This window comes from Protopterus annectens, chromosome 2.part2 (genome assembly GCF_019279795.1).
Source record: "Protopterus annectens isolate FY-2018-M chromosome 2.part2, PAN1.0, whole genome shotgun sequence".
NCBI lineage: Eukaryota > Metazoa > Chordata > Ceratodontiformes > Protopteridae > Protopterus > Protopterus annectens.
The window spans coordinates 834,187,582-834,208,282 of record NC_056730.1 but is presented as its reverse complement, the minus strand read 5'-3'; positions in this window follow the sequence as shown (position 1 = coordinate 834,208,282).

Here is a 20,701-nt window from a genome sequence, read left to right as displayed (position 1 = left end):
AGGCATGAGTCAGTCATTGGGGACAATTGCAAATTTTACTTGTACTATTACATTTTCAATACCTCCCAGCCCTTCCTCATTAGTGTCCATTATATCCATGATAGCTGAAAGGGAAGGGAGTCATGAGACCCTTTTTATCAACACAATCTTTGCATAGCCAGTTATACCAGTGATCATCTACTCACCAGCAGGCATCACTAATGTGGTATTTTGGGTCTCCTCCCTCCTGTCAGGATGGACAAGCTGGTTTTGGCTGCTCCAATCTGTCTCCCCTCACCTGCCACCCCCCCCCAGCATTTGTAATTCATAAATTATTCTAACTGCATTGCCCCAGGTCGAGGCCATGACTAAAATGCATATTATAAAATAAAAACAAAAGTAAGTTATAAGGGACTTCAAATGGATAGCAAACAAAATCACAAGACCTGAACAGCACACTTGTGTTACACCTAAATATTTCACCTGATTCCAGTATTTCTAATTTATACTCCTTTATTATATGACACTGCTGTTGCTTTTTAATGTTGCACTACCTGCCTATACATTTATGATTATATGAGCATCAAAGGGACTAGGCAGCCTAGAAAAAAAACGTAGACCTACCACAATGTGAAATACAGCTTTTATCTTTTTCATGTCAGATAAAATGGCATAAGCAATGGGTACACTAATACAGATAACAGAGATTATTTGGACAATTACTTCTTATCAGACAACTTGTAGGTTTCAGAAACTGATACTCTTGGCTAATGTTACTTTTCTGAACAAACAAGGTGCAGACTTCAAAAATTGATAGCCTTGAATATGGTTACTTTTTGTTTGCAACTGATAAAACATGAAGATTATTTTGCATAGTTTCCCCATAAAAGAAAAGTGGGAAGTTGTAAGAAGTCCCTGTGAGGACCATATTAGTTTAATGACGCAGCTGAAATTCCAGAATGACATTATTTATTTCTGCTATGGTAGGGCCAGGGTTTGAAGAATAATGTTAAAGGTAAACAGACATTATGTTTTTTAACTTTCTGTACAAAGAAAGAGTCATGAGACTGCAGTTATTTTCTTCAAAGCTGCCAGTATAGCATACCACACTTTCTTGTCTCTTTTCATTTTTAGTTGCGGACTCCCTGTTTGCACATTTGACATTTTCTTTTCTTTTCTTTTCTTCCATCTCCACATGTCTTTTGTAAATATCCTTAGTTCAGTGTGATGGCAGCATTCTTTAGTTTTGGACAGGATACTGTATAACATTATAGGATCATAGGAGGTTACCTAGCTAATGGCTTTAGAGCCTTTTTCAGCCTAGCCATCCATGCCCCAGTTTTCCCAATTATCAATTCCTATGGTCCAGAATGGCGTTGGTATATGCCTGTGACTTAGGGCATCTACAAACTGCCCCTGTCCATGAGGGCCACAGGTGACAAGCCAGATGGGGTGAGTTTGCAATTTCCCATTCATTGGTCCAAAGTGCACTTGAACTTGCTTAGTGAAGAGTTCTCTTTCGCATGAATAGGGAGTCTGTTTTAGAGAAAGGATAATCTCTTGAGACACATACCTATTTCTCCAATGTATTTTGTTTATGTCACAGACAAGATTAAGATCTTTAGACTGGGTAACTCTAGTGCTGTTTGTATTGTGAATGTGTAGCAGATCCATCAGAGCTGGATAGGAGAATGCCTTTTAGGTTAGGCATAGATCGTCCCTTAGTTCTCTGTAGGAGGCCGAGTACAGGGACAGGGTTTTGAGGCAGTCCACACAAGACATATCATTTACACCCTGTATTCTTTAAGTGAGTTGTCTCTGTGGCTGCTGAAGTTATTGCAAATGCCTGGTCAGGTACTTGCTGAAGGGTGCATTTTACTCGATCATTGGTCTAATGAGGGCTAATTATGATGGGTAAATCCGAAGGCATGGATTGCAGAGGCTTCATGATAAGGAGGGGTGGGGTTAAATATTTAAAACAACTATCTGACCATTTTATTTCTACTGTCTTTTAAGAAAGTGTCTTTATTCTGAGACTCACATTAACAGTATTTGATTATGTGGTCTACTCCAAACTGGATTATGTATTTGCAACATACAATACTGACCTGGAATCTGCAGGAAATTCAGACTACTGTGAAGTCCATACTGCTTTAGTATTGCATATGAGATCTACATTGATAAGCCCTTGGAGTTCTACATTTTCACTTATCATCATCATAATCATTTTCTAAATAACTGAGCAGGATAGACCACACTTCTCTATTCACAGCAGCAGTCTCCAGTTCATCCTGTAGGTGTACTGTAACCCACCTAACATGTCCTGAGTCTGCACTAGCACTTCCTTCAAGAAGGTATCTTCTCAAGGTGTATAAACTGACTCAACTGACTCCTCTTAGTGCGGAGGAGCAGTGCCTTAGTTAAGATCCTCCTGGATTGCTGAGTTCATCAATCCATCATGGAAAGTGAGCCCAACTACTCAGTGAAGGAATCTTTTTTCTGCTGTTTGCATTTCCAGTCCTATAATTTTGGACAGTGCCCAGAGCCCATGAGTGTAGGTGAGAATGGAAGCACAGACCAGCCAGTAAACTAAATACTTCATTCTATTACTGCGCTATTACTTCACAGCCATAGTTGTGCACAGTGTTTATAGTACTACTGCTGCTATGGCAATCTGCTAGTCAATATACCATTCCCTTCTAGCATTACTTATGTGTATGACCCCAGAAACTCCAACTTTCACCAATATTTGTAAACACAAAGTATTTGGAAGCAGGATATGTGTGTGTGTGTGTGTGTGTGTGTGTGTGTGTGTGTGTGTGTGTGTGTGTGTGTGTGTGTGTGTGTGTGTGTGTGTGTGGAGAGGTACAGAGAATAATGTTCATGCCAAGAGGTAAAACCACACAACATAAAAATTGTTCTATAACCCAGCCCAAGAAAGTATGCATGTCTTATATCAGGCTATTTATGTGCATCTGTGTTTGTGTGTGTGTGCGTCTGTCTATGTGTATCTCTGCATGTGCTTGTGTGTGTATGTCTACCTATGTGAAAATGTGTGTGTGTGTGTGTGTGTGTGTGTGTGTGTGTGTGTGTGTGTGTGTGTGTGTGCGCGTGTGCGCGCATATGTATGACAATGGTGGCAGAATGGTAGGATAGTACACAGTGCAGATACAAATATAAATTTTGACAAATGCAGTTTTGTTCAGCTCAGAGAACTCTGAATTTAAAGAAATGCATAATATGCACATGCTCTAATATCGTGTGAGTATTAACAGATAATTTTGTTTTTAATTTCTTACCTTCGCTGTCTATTCAGCATTGTTTCATATATTTTACACCTCATAACCGCTGTATTTCAACAGCTGAGGGAAATGAAAGTGTAAGCCAAGGGAAAAAACATAGAGAGGTGATGTGACATTCATGTGTGGTGCTGTCGTGCTTTAATCTCTCTTGTAACCAATTAAAAAGTAAAACAGCCTTTGTTTTTGCAAATGCTTTAACAATCCTTAATTATTTTTCCTTAGATTAGTAGAATACAGTGAAGACCTGCAGCAAATAATGTTAACAATGGTTATGCTTCCCCACTCCTTGTTTTGTTGTGCCTGATAGCACTATACTGCATATGTTAAGTATATAATGAAGATATAAATAGTAAAACGAATGGTGTATGTTTTTTTCCATTTCCTTTCTTTCTTTGCCAGATATAATATGCTGCCAGCCAGCTTTAATGGAGTATACTCAGAAATATTTTTTTTCTCTTCATTGATAACTTTCTACTTGTCTCACTGTCTGTAGTAACACTTTATAAGTTTAGATGACCAAATATTATATTTTAAATAAGTTGTATTATATATGACACAGGGCACTGAACAGCATGCCTACTTTAATGCGTCTCTGTTTTAATGAAATTACTTCGAATTTGTTCTGTGTCCTTATATCCTGTATGACTACAGCACTGTTGCAGAAGCAGGAAGTTCCTGTGCTTACTATGCATGATTGACAAATACTTTATTACTTTTTTATCTTAAACCCACTGTAAACTTATTTTGTTTCATAAAAAAATGAAGTCAGGGCATTATTATGACACACAATTAACTAAAGGTTATCCATTCACTTAAAACTGATTGTCAAGTCAGTATGTTACTGATAACAGTGAAAGAAATGTGTGGTGAATCATGTCCGCCACACCTGTGTATGCTTGGACTTGACATACTTTAGCTGTGAGCATTTTAATAAAAAATGTTGTGATGCATAAAATGCTCATGATTCTTCAGACAAATCTATACTTTGTGCATTAAATCCTCATGCTGACTACCCCGCTCACCCATCATGACCATTTCTAGCAATTATATGCTTTCACTCACAATCATTACTGTTCTTACTTAAATTTACTTTTCATATAACTAATCACTTCATCTTTTTTTCTATCACAGATTACCATACCTGAATTTAAAACCTTGGAAGGACTGAACCTCGTGGCTTACATAAAATACTGCACTTGGTGCTCAAATGTGGCTGCAAATAGCAATTTTCCTGCATTGCAATATTTACTTTTAACACCAAACGTTAAGTTTATTTGTTGTTTTTGTATCTGTGCCTTATTGTACTATCTGCAACAACACCACTACTATGCAGACTTTTCAAAACACTATTGCATGACTTTTCTATACAATGTATAAACTTTTACAACATGTCTTTATTCACTAGACTATGTATACACTTATAAAATGCTGACTTTCTCTACGCTATTCACTAGACTATGTTTACACTATACACTGTTTATATTCAGCTATGCTTATTGCAAAGTTTAATACTTAACATGCATAATTTAACCTCAAACTGCACAATGTTTGTAATATGATGGACACGTGGCTATACAGGTGAAATGTTCCAAAGTACAGCTATTCCTTCTCCCGTTCTCTTAAAGGCATGCTTTAAAATAAGCATAACAAATACATATTGAAAGTCAGCTGTACCCAAGTGGTTTGTTTACCTGACTATGCTATAGTGGTGTGTACAGACATTGAAAAAGAATATCTAGAAAGTGTTTTAACAAAACTTTACAGATGCTAATTTAATGATTGATACATAATAAATGCATCCAACATTTTGTGACACTCTCCTGCAATAAAAAGAGTGGCCAGGTGTATCCAGTGTCACAAAGGGCCTGTCTTTATGAACACTGAAGTTAAAGGTAAATAGAAACACCTGTCATCCTTTAGACTATGCCACCCAATGGCCAAATTGCTGGAGATAGTTTTCTTTAGTAAGTTATTCAAACATGCCTATATCATAATCTTAATTTTTTTTCTGCATATATAGCTGAGACATGATGGAAATTCACCTTATGCAAGAGTTCTAACTAACTATAAAATACAAAGCACAAGGCAGTTATAATTCAAATAGGTGAGTCAGTGGCTATTAAACAAACAGAACTGATCATTGTGATGAATAAAGAAGAAAACTCTAGTTTTTCAGACATCCATTACATCTTGTGTCAACTGTGAATCTGATGTTGGACCAAATATAATCAAAATGGTTTGGAAATTTATGGAGATTGTACAATCTCTGCCACTAAATGTGTTGGAGAAATTTAATAGAACACCCTCATGTCACTAAATCCAGCAATACAGCTAGTGACAGTCTGTTCTCAACTATTTCACCAACGCATGGAGCACCAAACCTCTCTCTCTCTAAAACAGAACAACATCTCATACATTTTAATCAGAAGCTAAAGTCACACCTGCAGAATCTCTGGCTCTGCCCCTACACTAACACTGGATAAGTACCCCTATACTTAACTGTAATTCTGCACTTCTTCCTACATTTCAGCTACTTCCCTCTCCTCTCTTTCTCACAACCATTTTTCTTTATACTCTCATCCACTTGCCATAACTGACTACTATCCTCCCTCTTTAACACTCACTTCACCCTTCTTACATTCACCTGTAGAATCGTCTTTTCCTGTCCATCTCCTGCTTCTTCATACTTTCAATCACTTCTAGTCCTTCTTCTTTTTCTATTCATGTTTAGTCTATTACACCAGCTGCTGAGTAGCACAAAAATAAAATAAAATAAAAGCATTGAAGGATGCTGCTTTTCTGTACCTTTATGTCTTTTTGATGCCTTTATTATGATGCTGCTTATTGAAGTATACAGTGCTAGTGGTCCACTGAAATTTATGTTTTTATATATAAAATGCCACTGTCCACTGAAATGTTTGTCTGTATATATAAAATGCTACTGGTCCACTGAAATTTATGTCTGTATATATACAATGTTACTGGTCCATTGATATTTATGTCTGTATATATACAACGCTACTGGTCCACTGAAATTTATGTTTTCATATATAAAATGCCACTGTCCACTGAAATGTTTGTCTGTATATTTAAAATGCTACTGGTCCACTGAAATTTATGTCTGTATATATACAATGCTACTGGTCCATTGAAATTTATGTCTGTATATATACAATGCTACTGGTCCACTGAAATTTATGTCTGTATATATACAATGCTACTGGTCCACTGAAATTTATGTCTGTATATATACAATGCTACTGGTCCAGTGAAATTTGTCTGTATATATAAAATGCTACTGGTTCACTGAAATTTATGTCTGTATATATACAATGCTACTGGTCCACTGAAATTTATGTCTGTATATATACAATGCTACTGGTCCACTGAAATTAATGTCTGTATATATACAATGCTACTGGACCACTGAAATTTATGTTTGTATATATACAATGCTACTGGTCCACTGAAAATTATGTCTTTATATATATATATATATATATATATATATATATATATATGGATCTACTTCACAATGCCGAAATTTCAGAATGCCAACAACCGTATGGCCGACACCATATGACCGACATCCGAAATCTTGACATTGTAAGTAGACCATGTAAAAGGAAAATAACATTTCCTTTCAACTGCTAGCAGGGGGGTTATGCCCCCTGCACCCCCCGTGGGTGGCTCCACCCCCCGGTAACTTTAATATACCAAGTACGAGATCGCACTACAGTGCAGGAATGGAAATATTTCCATTCCGCAGTATAGTGAGATGCTGGTTCCACATTGTCAGCATTCCGAATGTCGATCATATGGTGTTGGCCATATGGTTGTCGGCATTCTGGAGCATCGGCAATGTAAGGTAGACCAATATATATATATATATATATATATATATATATATATATATATATATATACATATATATATATATATATATATATATATATATATATATATATATATATATATATATATATATATATATATATATATACATATATATACATATATATATATATATATATATATATATATATATATATATATATATATATATATACAATGCTACTGATCTACTCAGATTTGACTGTATATTGAATTATGCTTATCATCTTCCTTTCCAATAGTCTGTATCTGTGCCTTATTGTATTATCTGCAATGACTCTATTACTATACAGTCTTTTCAAAATACTATTGGATGACTTTTGTATACCAGTTCATGCCTTTATTTACTAGACCATGTATACACTAGTAACATGATGTTTTTCCCCCACATTATGTATAAATCTTACATATATCATTTGGGTCTTTTCTCCTTGGGCTTCTGCTAAAAAGGGGACTCTGTGCACAGTTGGACTTTCCTAGTCAGCAAATACAATCAATCAATCAAGAAAATCTGCCACTTCACTTCAGGAAGATCACAGTGAAATGTAAATTGTCACATTTTTCTTTTATCACAGTCTTACTTTGCAAAGCTGGCATTTTACACAGAAAGTATGTTCCAGGGTTATTGCATATGGTACTTTAAATATCTTTGACTGGCAAAAGAATTTTGGATCACTACACGGCACAATTACAGCAACATAAGTAGTTACTGTTTTTTATTTACCCTCATTCAACAGGCTTGTATCACTAGAATGGTTGCCTTCTCAACATGTGCAATGCAATTTAGATAAGTAACCTGGAAAAAATGTGTTACAAGTATGGAATCTGTGCCATTCAAAAATAATTGAATAAATGCTGAAATGCCAATACTGTTGAATACACAACTCATAACAGATGCATTAACCACTGGTTATAATTAGAAGTAAAACTATATTTGCTTGAGTTGAATGCAGTCTTTACTTGCATTGTCCTTCTCTTCAGGAAGTATATTCAGTTTTTAACAGTGAGACAGTTTTTCCCTATTTCAAGAATAGGTAATGTGTGTGTGTGTGTGTGTGTGTGTGTGTGTGTGTGTGTGTGTGTGTGTGTGTGTGTGTGTGTGTGTGTGAGTGCATATAATGCTCTGCTACCCTCCTCTGATAAGCCACCTTTCTAATATGTGCTAAATACAGAATGCTGCATATGAGCAATGTGTTTTCCTTTAGAGTTTCATATACCGATAGGTGATAGATTACAGGAAATATTTTACTTAGCATGTGAATTGCATAAATGAAATCTAAGATGCTTGTGAAAATTATTACAACAGCTATATAAATAAAAATATTAATCCTTGCTTGTAGATTCTAGCATCACATGCTTCCATTTCTGTAGTAATATTTTCTGTTATTTTAGAAATTCTTATGCTGGGCTTTAGTGTAACAAACCGGCATTAAGTTCTAAATTCCTGAAAAAATAGCATACCTCTATGACATTTTATCAGTCAGTACATTCTTACTATAAAATGCTTAATACCTTACTTTGCCATTATAACAAATTAGTGCTGTTTCTGAAAACTTACAAAAATAATAGGGTCATCAATTACCAAAGAATTTTAAATAACTTCACATGTTCAAAAGTGATCATAGCCTTCTGCTTCAAATCTTTTTGAAGAAGGTATTGACATCCTTCAATGCCTATGCATGCGTGCGTGCGTGTGTGTGTGTGTGTGTGTGTGTGTGTGTGCGTGTGTGATATATATGCGTGAGCATGCGTGTGTTGTGGGACATAACATGCCACAGGGTATTATATATTTAGATTTACTGAAACTTTTTATTATGCATAGCATTTAAAGTTAATTCACAGACTTGACATTTTTAACATGTTCAGAATTACTGCAGTGATTAATTTTATAAAATCAACAAGCTGTAAGAGAAATACAACAGATTAATTATACAGCCTTATAGATACTATCCCCATTGCACTATTCTGGACTCTTTCCTAATAACGTGTTTTATCTCTGTACATACGACCTTTCAAACACAATTTGAAAAATGGTTAAAATACAAGCATTAGGGACACAGTGATCGGTTGCAACAATGTCTCAAGATCACAGTTGACTTGGATTTATATTTTATTGTTTACAAACTTGAAGAGCCCCAGAAGGACTATCATTGTCTGTAGTGAGAGAAAAGAATCTGATTTTAAAATTAAGGTTCTACGTGAAGAGCAAGAGGAACATGATTTACAACCTAAGAAGAAGGTTGACTGTGGGATGTTTTCCCTGAAGTCTAGTCTGCACATACATATATACACAGGAGAAAGATTTAGTGAAAGGGTCTACATTAAGAACTGCTCAACACTACTGCCTGCTTCTGAAAAAAATTAATCAGCTGCTCATTTGTAACCTAACTACTAATGTTTTGTCCTGCTGCACAGCCAAAATGTTTTTGTAAGAGTATACATTAAACAACATTTGAGAGAAACTATCGTGTTCTCTAAAAAATGTCAGGGTAGCTTCCTAAAAAATATTGAACATGCTTAAACTCTAGAACCTCCTGAATTTTCCAGCTGCATGACATTATAAAGATTTTTCTCTGAAGAACACAGTAACATTTTACATCTCTTTGTATATAGAATGTTTTAAAGAATTCCAGGACTGGGACAACCTTGTACTTGACAGCACATGTATGACATTCCACTTGCTACTTGAAGCACAGCAACTCTCAACTGTCCCTGACTTTGTAGAATAGTCCTGATTTTTGGTCTGCTCCTTTGAGGATTGTAGTCAATAAATAATGACAGATATTTTAGTTTCAAACTTGATATCCTTTAGAAAGTGTACATAAATGCAAAATATGGTATTCTAGTAACTTTCTTAGCATATATGACCTATATTTAAAATCTGTCTCTGATATTTGAGCCTTTGCCTCTCATTACTGTTTGGAATTGTTCCTGATTGTTGTGCTAAGAGGTCGAGAAGTAAGACATAAAGACAGCATATTGATAAAAATAGTATAATCCATTCTGCTTTGAAGTCTGCTGGTCATTGTAGCAACACATTCTTGTAATTTCTTGACAGTGTTAAGTGAAAAAAAAATCATATGGGTTTCCCATTTCCACCAAAAGGGGGCACTCTTCATCTTTAACACAGCATAAAGAAACATTTTTGTACATAATGCATGACAACCATCAGCAAAATTCATATACAGCTGGACATGCTGGTCCTTCTTATCTTTAAAAAAGGTGCACAGGTACAGCTATCACACTTTATAATTTAATGAACTATAGCAAAAGAAATGAATATGCAGTATTCATTCCAACTAATCCCTGGCCCTGCGATTAAACTCACATTCCTAGGGTGACATTTGAATTTTACACTAATATGAACACTGTATCTGCTGCAAATTAATGAGTCTCTGAATAGCACAGTGCATTTGTCATTTGAATTTATGCTAATACAGTGAGGTCTCCTGGTGATGCTGACGGTCCTCAGCAGCTGTTCAGGCTCCAGAATGTGCAGACACTTTCTCTCTACTTATCACTTTTTCTTGCCTTGGACTTTCTGGCTTGTCACTGGAGTAGCAACTGCATTGCCAGTTATTGATAGCCCTGCTAATTATCTCTGACTTCACACTGCAGGCCTGACCACCTTCCAAAACACTAAGCAGAAGTAATGGATCATCTCTGAGAGAATTTCTTTCCTCACAAGGTGACAGTCTCAGACCACAAGGTCAATAAGAGTTCAGGCAGCATGAGTGGTAGTTACAAAGAATGTTGACATGGCAACAGATAACCCTTTCTCAAATAAATTTCAGTGAACATAACTCACACTAATATGCCAGCTCGTAGGACAAGGTTGTACTTCTATGACCTAATCTAGACCTGGCTGACACCACTCATGGACTTCAATTGTTTTTCAGAGCAAAAATGACTGATCTGTGTAATAAATGTTTAGTATTTATTATAAGGGATAAAGGATTACTGTGCGTGCAAAGAAAAATGAGTTAACGACCCGTTCAGGAATTAAGGAAAGAATGCAGTGAACAATAAAAAAGGGTAAATGACTGGGAGCCTGGTATAAGACATGGATAATATCTTGGGCTGGGTTAGGGAACAGGTTTTATGTTTTGTGGGTTTACTTCTAGTCGTGAACCTTATTCTCCCAACCTACATATGTGTGTGTGTGTGTGTGTGTGTGTGTGTGTGTGTGTGTGTGTGTGTGTGTGTGAGTGTGTGTGTGTGTGTGTGTGTGTGTGTGTGTGTGTGTGTGTGTGTGTGTGTGTGTGTGTGTGTGTGTGTGTGTGTATGTGTGTGAGAGAGCATATATACTGGCTGTGGAGTAGGTATATATAACTTTCAGGGTATGCGGCCCTTGACCCATATGTGAAGTCAGGGGAGGGCTTGCCTCTACAAAAAAAAATTGTTTTGAGATGTTTCATTTTGTTACATCTTAACATCAGGTTTTGAGGTTGCGTAACTGAGCATTTGCAGCAAAAGTACTGATCTACTGAGGTTTCATAAGAAGATATACACATAGACATAGACACACACACACGCGCGCGCGCGTGTGTGTGTGTGTGTGTGTGTGTGTGTGTGTGTGTGTGTGTGTGTGTCTGTGCGTGTGTACATTTAATTGTGTGTGTGTGTGTGTGTGTATATATATATATATATATATATATATATATATATATATATATATATATACAATTATAATCCGCGGTGGTGGTGCTGTGGTAGCGTTGTCGCCTCACAGTAAGACGCTGTCCGGTTCGACTTTCAGCTAGAGCGTCTTCTGTGTGGAGACTGCATGAATGGGCGTTCCTTCGTTGAAGGTTGTGCGTCAGGGCTGACAACTCGGTATGTAAAAATCAACTGCCAATCATTAGCGGACCGAAGTTCCGCTGTGGCGACCCCTAACCGGGAAAAGCCGGAAGACACAACAACATATATATATATATATATATATATATATAATTATATAATATGTATATGTGTGTGTATAAACACACATATTCAGTGGATATAAAAAGTGTTCACACCCCTGCTAAAGTACCAGGTCTTTGTGATTTAAAAAATGAGACCACAATAAATCATTTCAAAGCTTTTCCCACCTTTAATGTGACCTATAACCTGTACAATTCAATTGAAAAACAAACAAATCTGTTAGGGGAAAAAATATAAAAAATAAAAAATGTACAATAAGCTGGTCGCATAAGTGTGCACACCCTTCAGCTAATACTTTGTCGAAGCATCTTTTGATTTAATTACAACATTCAGTCTTCTTGGGTAGGAGTCTATCAGCATGGCACATCTTGACTTGACAATATTTGCCCATTCTTCCTTGCAAAAGTGCTCCAAATCTGTTAGATTGTGAGAACATCTGTTGTGCACATCCCTCTTCAGGTCACCCCACAGGTTTTCTATTGGATTTAGGTCTGGGCTCTGGCTGGGCCATTCCAATACTTTAATTTTCTTCTGGTACAGCCATTCTTTTGTTGATTTGGATGTATGCTTGGGGTCATTGTCGTGATGAAAGGTGAAATTCCTCATCATTTTCATCTTTCTAGCAGACGCCTGAAAATTTTGGGCCAAAATTGACTGGTATTTGGAACTGTTCATAATTCCCTCCACCTTGACTAAAGCTCCAGTTCCAGATGAAGAAAAGCAACCCCAAAGCATGATACTGCCACCACCATGCTTCACCGTGAGGATGGTGTGCTTTTGGTGATGCTAAGTGTTGTTTTTGCGCCAAACCGTTTGGAATTGTGGCCAAAATGTTCAACCTTGGTCTCATCAGACCATAACATATTTTCCCACATGCTTTTGGGAGTCTTGATGTATTGTTTTGCAAATTTTAGCCAGGCTTGGATGTTTTTCTGTGTAAAAAAAGGCTTCCGTCTTTCAACCCTACCCCATAGTCCAGACATATGGAGAATACGGGAGATTGTTGAAACATATAGTACACAACCAGTACTTGCCAGAAATTCCTGCAGCTCCTTCAGTGCTGCTGTAGATCTCTTGGCAGGCTCCCTGACCAGTTTTTGTCTTGTCTTTTCATCAATTTTGGAGAGATGTCCAGTTCTTTGCAATGTCACTGTCGTTCCATATTTTCTCCACTTTTTGATGACTGTCTTCAGTGTTCCATGGCATAACCAATGTTGTAGAAATTTTTTTGTACCCTTCTCCTGACTGATACCTTTCAACAATGAGATCCTTTTGATGCATTGTAAGCTCTCTGCGAACCATGGCCTTTGCTGTAGCAGGCAACTGAGTAAATGTCAAGAAAATCCTACTAGGACAGCTGAACTTTATTTGGAGTTAATCAGAGTATCTTTAATTGATGGCAGGTGTGTACCCAAGAAGACTGAATGTTGTAATTAAATCAAAAGGTGCTTCAACAAAGTACTAGTTTAAGGGTGTGCACACTTATGCAACCAGCTTATTGTACATTTTTTATTTTTTTATATTTTTCCCCTAACAGATTTGTTTTTCAATTGAAATGTACAGGTTATAGGTCACGTTAAAGGTGGGGAAAGTTTTGAAATGATTTATTGTGGTCTCATTTTTTTATATCACAAATCCTGGTATTTTAGCATGGAGGTGTACACTTTTTATATCCACTGTATAACAGAGTGAACAGAGCACACAGCCAAACCAATTAGTAAAAAAATTACAAAAAAACTAGCCAAGCTAGAGTTTTCACTGTGTGATTCCTTAATTGGCCTGAATTTGTCCAGTAACAGACATAAAAAGAAAAAGTCATGGACATTCAGAACTGCCATAAAGCTGAAACGCCTGATGTCCTTAAGGGGCCATTTGCATATATCCCATTATCCTCTTTTACAAGAGGTTATAAGGAATCACACAGTGAAAACTCTAGCATGGCTAGGATTTTCTTGTAATATTTTACACTCATACACACATACATATATATATATATATATATATATATATATATATATATATATATATATATATATATACACATACACACACTCATGGACATGTGGATGCGTATGTGTGCATGCAGTTAATTACCTGATTTACTTGACTCAAAGATTAGGTACAATTACATAGCATATGCTATGTGAAAGCAGCCTTATTCAATATGCAGCTGTTGCATGAAGAGTTTTGCACAGCTCTATTTTGTAGTTTCTCTGGTTCGTATTTCCAGTACCAGAGTCCGATACTTTGGTGCACATCACAAGTACAGCAGCTGCAAAGGCCAGACCCTATAATATTTTAGATTGATTGTGCTTTACAAATGCAAACATCTTTGTTGCATTATGCGTAGATACTTAAAATGACAACATATCCATTAGGTCACATGCTACTGGTCTGTTATGCAGTGTGCAGCCTTCAAATTCTAGAAACGTTATTGAGCCTCTCCTAGATGTTGGGCCACCTCAAAAGTTAAGCATGCGTTCCTCTGTATAGAAGGTGACCAACCCCCTCACCCAAAGCATGCACTATTATTATTTGGCTAGGTACATCAGTAGTGTGTTTGTAACTTGCAATTAAAATAATGAATAGGTATTGATTATTACTGAATTTAGCCTGAGATGCATAAAATTAATACTGAACAGATACCTTTTAGATACACATTTTCAGGTTTGCTTGGACCCTATTGAAGGAGGTTAAGGATGCACTTGGGTGGCTGCCCTCACTATTTCAGAATCACTGTTTTAAATCAATGCAATAAAGTTGTATAAAAGACTTACCCCAGGATTCACGAAGCCTCCGTGTAAGAGTTATAACTCTTACACGGAGGCTGCAGTTAAACGGAGTGATGTCAGCATGCTCTGCATATTCATGAGAGCATGCTGAATCACACCTAAGTCTAACACGGTCCGTGTAAGACAGTAGGGGGCGTGTCCGTAGGCTGAGCCCTGCAAGCGGACACGCCCCCAGAAGTCTAAAAGTGCCCAAAGTAGACACCCACAACAGAGTCCACGGAAATGTGAATAAACACAACACAACACATGCCCCTACAGACCATAAACATATAAAAGAAATATAAATGAACATGTCATATTTTTTTTAAATTGTAAAGATGTTTAACTGTGAGTGCGCTCGTTTATTGGCGTGCTGCCGTAGCGCAGCTACAGTTAGCAGTCAATGGGAAAGCATATAAGAACTAAATATGCAAAATAAGCCAGGAAGCAATAGCGTTGCGGTAGAGATGCCGGCTGCAGAGCAGGCATTCATGGTTCGAGCCCCCACAACACAAATTTTTTTTTTTGCAAAATAAGCAGGAAACAAGCCCCTGACACATATGTACACATAAAACCAGAATATATGTAAAATGCAATGAAATATCCCATTTATATTGAATAAATGTGAGCTAAGAAATGAATATAAACTGCCAGATGTGCCCATAGCTGAGCTACAGTACAACAGAGTGAGTGTATGTGCCCGTAGATAAGCATTGGTCCAACTGGTGCAAACTGAGTGCCCGTAGCTGAGCAGTGGTTTACCATGCTAAATATATGTGCTCCTAACTGAACTGAGCGGAATATGCGTGCCGATAGCCAAATGAGGCTTAAACCAGCTTACCCCGTTTGTGCGGAGCTGTGCACCATGCAAACAAGCTAACCGACGGGCAACGGTGAGCAAGCCGTATCAAAACTGCCTTTACACAGACACACCCCTCAACATGTCTAGACAGTCATGAAAAATAAAAAGCAGTGGCCAGGTTCGAACCCAGGATACTATACACCATAGTCAAGGTACAGAACCACTAAGCCATGACAGCCGTACCTAGAAATGCAATAATAGCTCATATATAGGAATGAATACAAACTACAGCATGACAATGCAGGTTTACTGAAGTTGATACAATTCCAAACTGGCCAATCACAGATATGTGCGAGAAAAACGGACTATATAAGCCCCATAGGCGGGAATACACAGCATAAACGATTGTAGAACAGACCTGCAGGCAGAATGTCAGGTGTAGGTGAGGGTAGTCTTTCGAGCGCAGAGGTGGGGTGTTGAGGAGTCCAGGTACATGGCCTGGCTCCTAGTCCACAACCATGAGGCCCAACTCATGCAGGGCCAGGTCCTCTGGGGAGCGTACAGGGCTGAGGCGTGGGACCAGTTGGCTCATGAACTCACCAGTGCCACAGGAATTCCAAGGACAGGTGAGCAGGTCCGTCACCACCATGCGGACCTGAAGAGACGCAAGCAGGACCAACTGAACCTTTGGATCCAGGAGGCCCGGCAATCACCCAACGCCCCACCACTGAGTAAGTAACAATTAGTTATGTATGTAGAAAGTTAAACTACCTGAAATTATGGAGATGTGTATTCCAATATTACTTCATTTATATTACAGCTGCAGGTGTCCGTTCTGCGAACCGCAGAGCCTATGCCGATAGGCTGGTGCGGTTGCGCCACCAGGCAGGTCAGTAATCCACTACTAGTAACTGTAAAGATATATAAATGTATGACAGTCAGCAAAAGAGTGCAGTGTAGCCAGGAAGGAATTAAATCTGCAAGTAACAGTGTGAAAGTGTATGCAAGTATTGCCTGATTACAACAGTTCCCAGCCTGTAAGTGTAAACTAAACATGACACTGTCCAACATATATTTTTGAGTAAAACTGCCCTGCCTGTAAGAAAATAGTACACAACCTGCAGCAGCATGTAAAGTATAGCTGCAGAAGAGGATGAAATCACATGTGTGAAATATATCCCTGTGGAAATACTGAAACATGACAGAAGTGAGACTGCTGGAAAGAACTGTAATAACTGTTGTTAAAACATGTCAATAAAGCCTAGAAGTACCAGTCTGAATAGTAACATGAAAGCAAGTGAGAGAGTGTGAGAAAGTGTCAGGAATACAGCAATACAGTAGTTATAACCCCTGAATAAACTATACTGCAGTTAGGACAGAATTAAATGCATGTGAGACTCAGAACCAAACAGCAAAATCTGTTCAAAGTGTTGCTGCATGTGGAATGTGTACACCGACATCTGGATATGTTTCTCCCAGTCTGAAATACGCAGATAGGATGATTGTCTGATATACCAAACATCCACACTTGTCCACAAGTATATAAAGCGCAGGTAACAGGATGATATCTGAACAAAGCTCGATATGAATGTGTATGAACAGCAATAAAATGTAGATTGATGTTGCAGTAACAGTTCCATCTGCAAGGTTAAGTAGTTAACATATAGGACACTGTAGTTAGAACAGTAGTGTGTATATAACTGTAGCTATTAGAAATGTACAGCATATGTATTTGTATTCGAAGGTGTTAATATTACTTTATTTACCCCACCCTCTAACCACCTATAACCCATTCCACGTGAAAATGGTACGTGCAATCACAATTACCACCCCTGGACGTCTGTCCTGTTGGGTCATATATATTTGCATGTCTGTTGATGCATCCGCCCTGTTCATACATCCACACCTGATGGCCTGTTGCCATCAATCAACCCTGCATGTTGTTGGACTGTGTATTACTGTTCAAATTATGCATGTGTTATGCACGCTGTTCAATGGTGTGAATATCTGGGTGTTTGGTTAATGGGAATACTAATGCATGCTGTTACAACTAATTGTGAATGGTATTAAATGTCACTAACCCAAACTGTCATGACATAATGCAAAACATAGAACGACAGGAAGGCGGGTTCCAGCGGACCCACCTCTCCTACCTCAGCTGGTGAGTGCACTTGGCACTAGTGCCGAGTCCGGACCCTCCTCCGGTGGCCCTGTGCCACCTGCGGGTGGAAGCGCTGCAGGATGGGGCTCGCCCCTCTGCAAGTGTGGCGGAGGAGATCCACCACTCACCCTCCGTAGCGTCCGGACTGTGGTGCGTGGGAGATTCGGGACTCTGTCCTCGAGGCCCCACGCCAGCTCGAGGCACGGGTGGCACAACCAACGGGCATGCCCGTTGCCCGCCTACACAGCCCCAGCACAGCCCTGTCCTGGGCAGTGAAGGAACAGTGGCAACTGCCTATGGGTGGGGATATCAGTTCCACTGTTGCCATCTGTGGGCTCATGGGCTCTGGATATCCAAACCTCCGTCCCGTCAATTGTGTAACCCCCACACATGTCATACACCGCCCCTGTATCGTCTTGTTTGTCTTGTCTGTTAACCTACCCAACCTACCTCCCCAGCTGTACCGACTACCTTCACCTGACATACCACTCTCACCTGAAAAAAAAAAAAAAAAAAAAAAAAAGGGCACTCTGTACCCACAAAAAAATTACGCCCCATACATAGCTGCCCATTTCGCACACATGTCTACTGGACATGGAACCTATCAATTCCAATTGGCTGTACAACAAGTATCATTGTTGTCCTGACACCTCTCTCAGGGGTGGAAGGTTTCAAATGTCACACCAAATTACATACATATGCACAGCTGTTGCTGCTGAAGAAATGGGCAGCTATGGGCCTTACCTACATCCCTCCTGCACATCCCAAGCTTGTTTCCCTACTGTTTTACCCTCTTTGTGACCCCTTTTTCACCACTTTCCTGTCTCCCCATTTTCCCCCCTTTTTCCTTTTCCGCTGGGGTGCGCGAGTAAAGGGCATGGCGGGTTTTGGCGGGTGCCCTTTGTTGCCACCGGAGCAACCCCCGCCGGGCATAAAAGGCTGGGGCAAAACCGGGGGAAAAAAAACCCCTGGTTCCCCCTGCTTAAAAAATCCTTTGTAAAAAATTTTTGTTTGACAAGGGCCCCCCTTGTACTCGGGTTTTTTTTTTTTTTTTTTTTGAAAAATAAAATCCCCGTGAATCCCCAAAACCCAAATGAAAAAAAAAAAGGGGCATCTTCCCCACTACCCCAAAAAAAGGCTTTTCCAAGTAAATTACAGGGAAATAAAAAGTAAAAAAATAATTTTTGACCCCAGAATTTAAATAACAAAAACAAATATAAGTTTGCAAAAAAAGGGGGAAGCATGGGCACCAACACCCCAAACCCAACTTAACAAAGGATTTTAACCCTGCCCCCCACTTTCAAAAAAACTGGAAAAGAATAAAATTTTTTTCACAAAACCCCGGGAAATTAAAATAAAACCCAAAAAAGAACTTTCAAGTAAAGGGCCCTCCTTTTATTGAAGGGTTCATTAAACTTTTTTCACTTTTGAAACCCGGGAGAATTTGCCAGAAAATCCCATGCCAAATTAGAAATTGGCAAAAAATTTTGTCAGAGGAAATAAAGAATATAAAGAGTGACAAAAAACATGAATTTTAAATCCCCAAAAACGGGGAAACAAAAGAGGGAAAGGGGAAAAAAGAAGGGAAAATTTAAAATTAAGCAGCAAAAAATTTTCAGCCAGCTCCCCCAAATAAAAGGAATACCAGAAAAAGGGGCCCCCAAAGCCCACCAGGGCACTTAAAACCGGGGGAAAAGAAAAAAACTAATATGTAAATAGTGATGTTTGTACCTAGATTGAAGTTTTGGGTGTGGGGGAAAAAAAAAGGGGAAAATACAGCAAATCGTAAGCGACAACAATTTTATGTAAAGGCCTAGGCACAAAAAGGTGGAAAATGAAAGGGAAAGGAAAACAAAAAAAAATTAAAAATGATGGAAATTGAGTTTGGTATACAATGGAGAAAAATAAATTTATTACCCCCTAAAATGGAAAAATTTTAAATTGCCCCAACATAGATTTTTTAAAATTAAATTTTAAAATTTTATAATTTTAAAAATGAAATAATTTGTAAAAACTGGTGAGAATTCAATGTGTAAAAGGGGAAAAAAAGAAGAAACCCCTACAAAAAGAATAGAATAAAATATAATAAAGGGGACTAGACAACAGGGAAAAAAGGGAAAGGAAGAAAAAAACCCTTCAATTGGGAAAAACCCCCTTTTTCCCCAAACATATGAAAATTAAAACAATAAAGGAAGAACCCCAAACAAAAAATTTAAAAAAATTTTTAAATAAATAAAAATTAAATTAACCCTTTTAAAATGGTAATTTCAAAACCAATTATAAAATTTAAAAGGGAGGGGAAAAGAAAGATTAAAAAGAGTGACCATGTACAAAATTTTTATTAAAAGGGGGCCGGGGACAAAGGGGGAAAAGGGAAAGAGAAAAAATTGAACAAAACAAATTTTTAAAATTCCTGCACAAGGGGAATTGAGGGGGAACAGGGAAAATTGTAAAATAATATATTAAAAAATTTAAAATTTTTTATTGTCAATTTTGTTCAAATGGGAAATGTAGGTGGTGTAAAAACAAATTTTATGTTGGACACATGAAATAAATTTGGAAAAATCATGACAAATGGTTTACACATTAATTTGAAGTGTGAAAAAAAAGGTAACTTTTAAATTGTCCCCCCAATTAATTAGTAACTTTAAAGGATTTAAAAATATAAAATTAAATAAATAAATTTTTTTTATAATAATAATATAAAAAATTTTAAAACAAAAAAATTTTAAAATTTTTAAAAAATTTAAGAAAAGAAAGAAATGTAAAACATAACCCTTGGAAGTTATTCAAAGGTTTGAAAATGATAACCCGTGTAAACCCTTTCCCACACCCGTCCCCCCCCCACATTTGGCAAATTTTGGTCAAA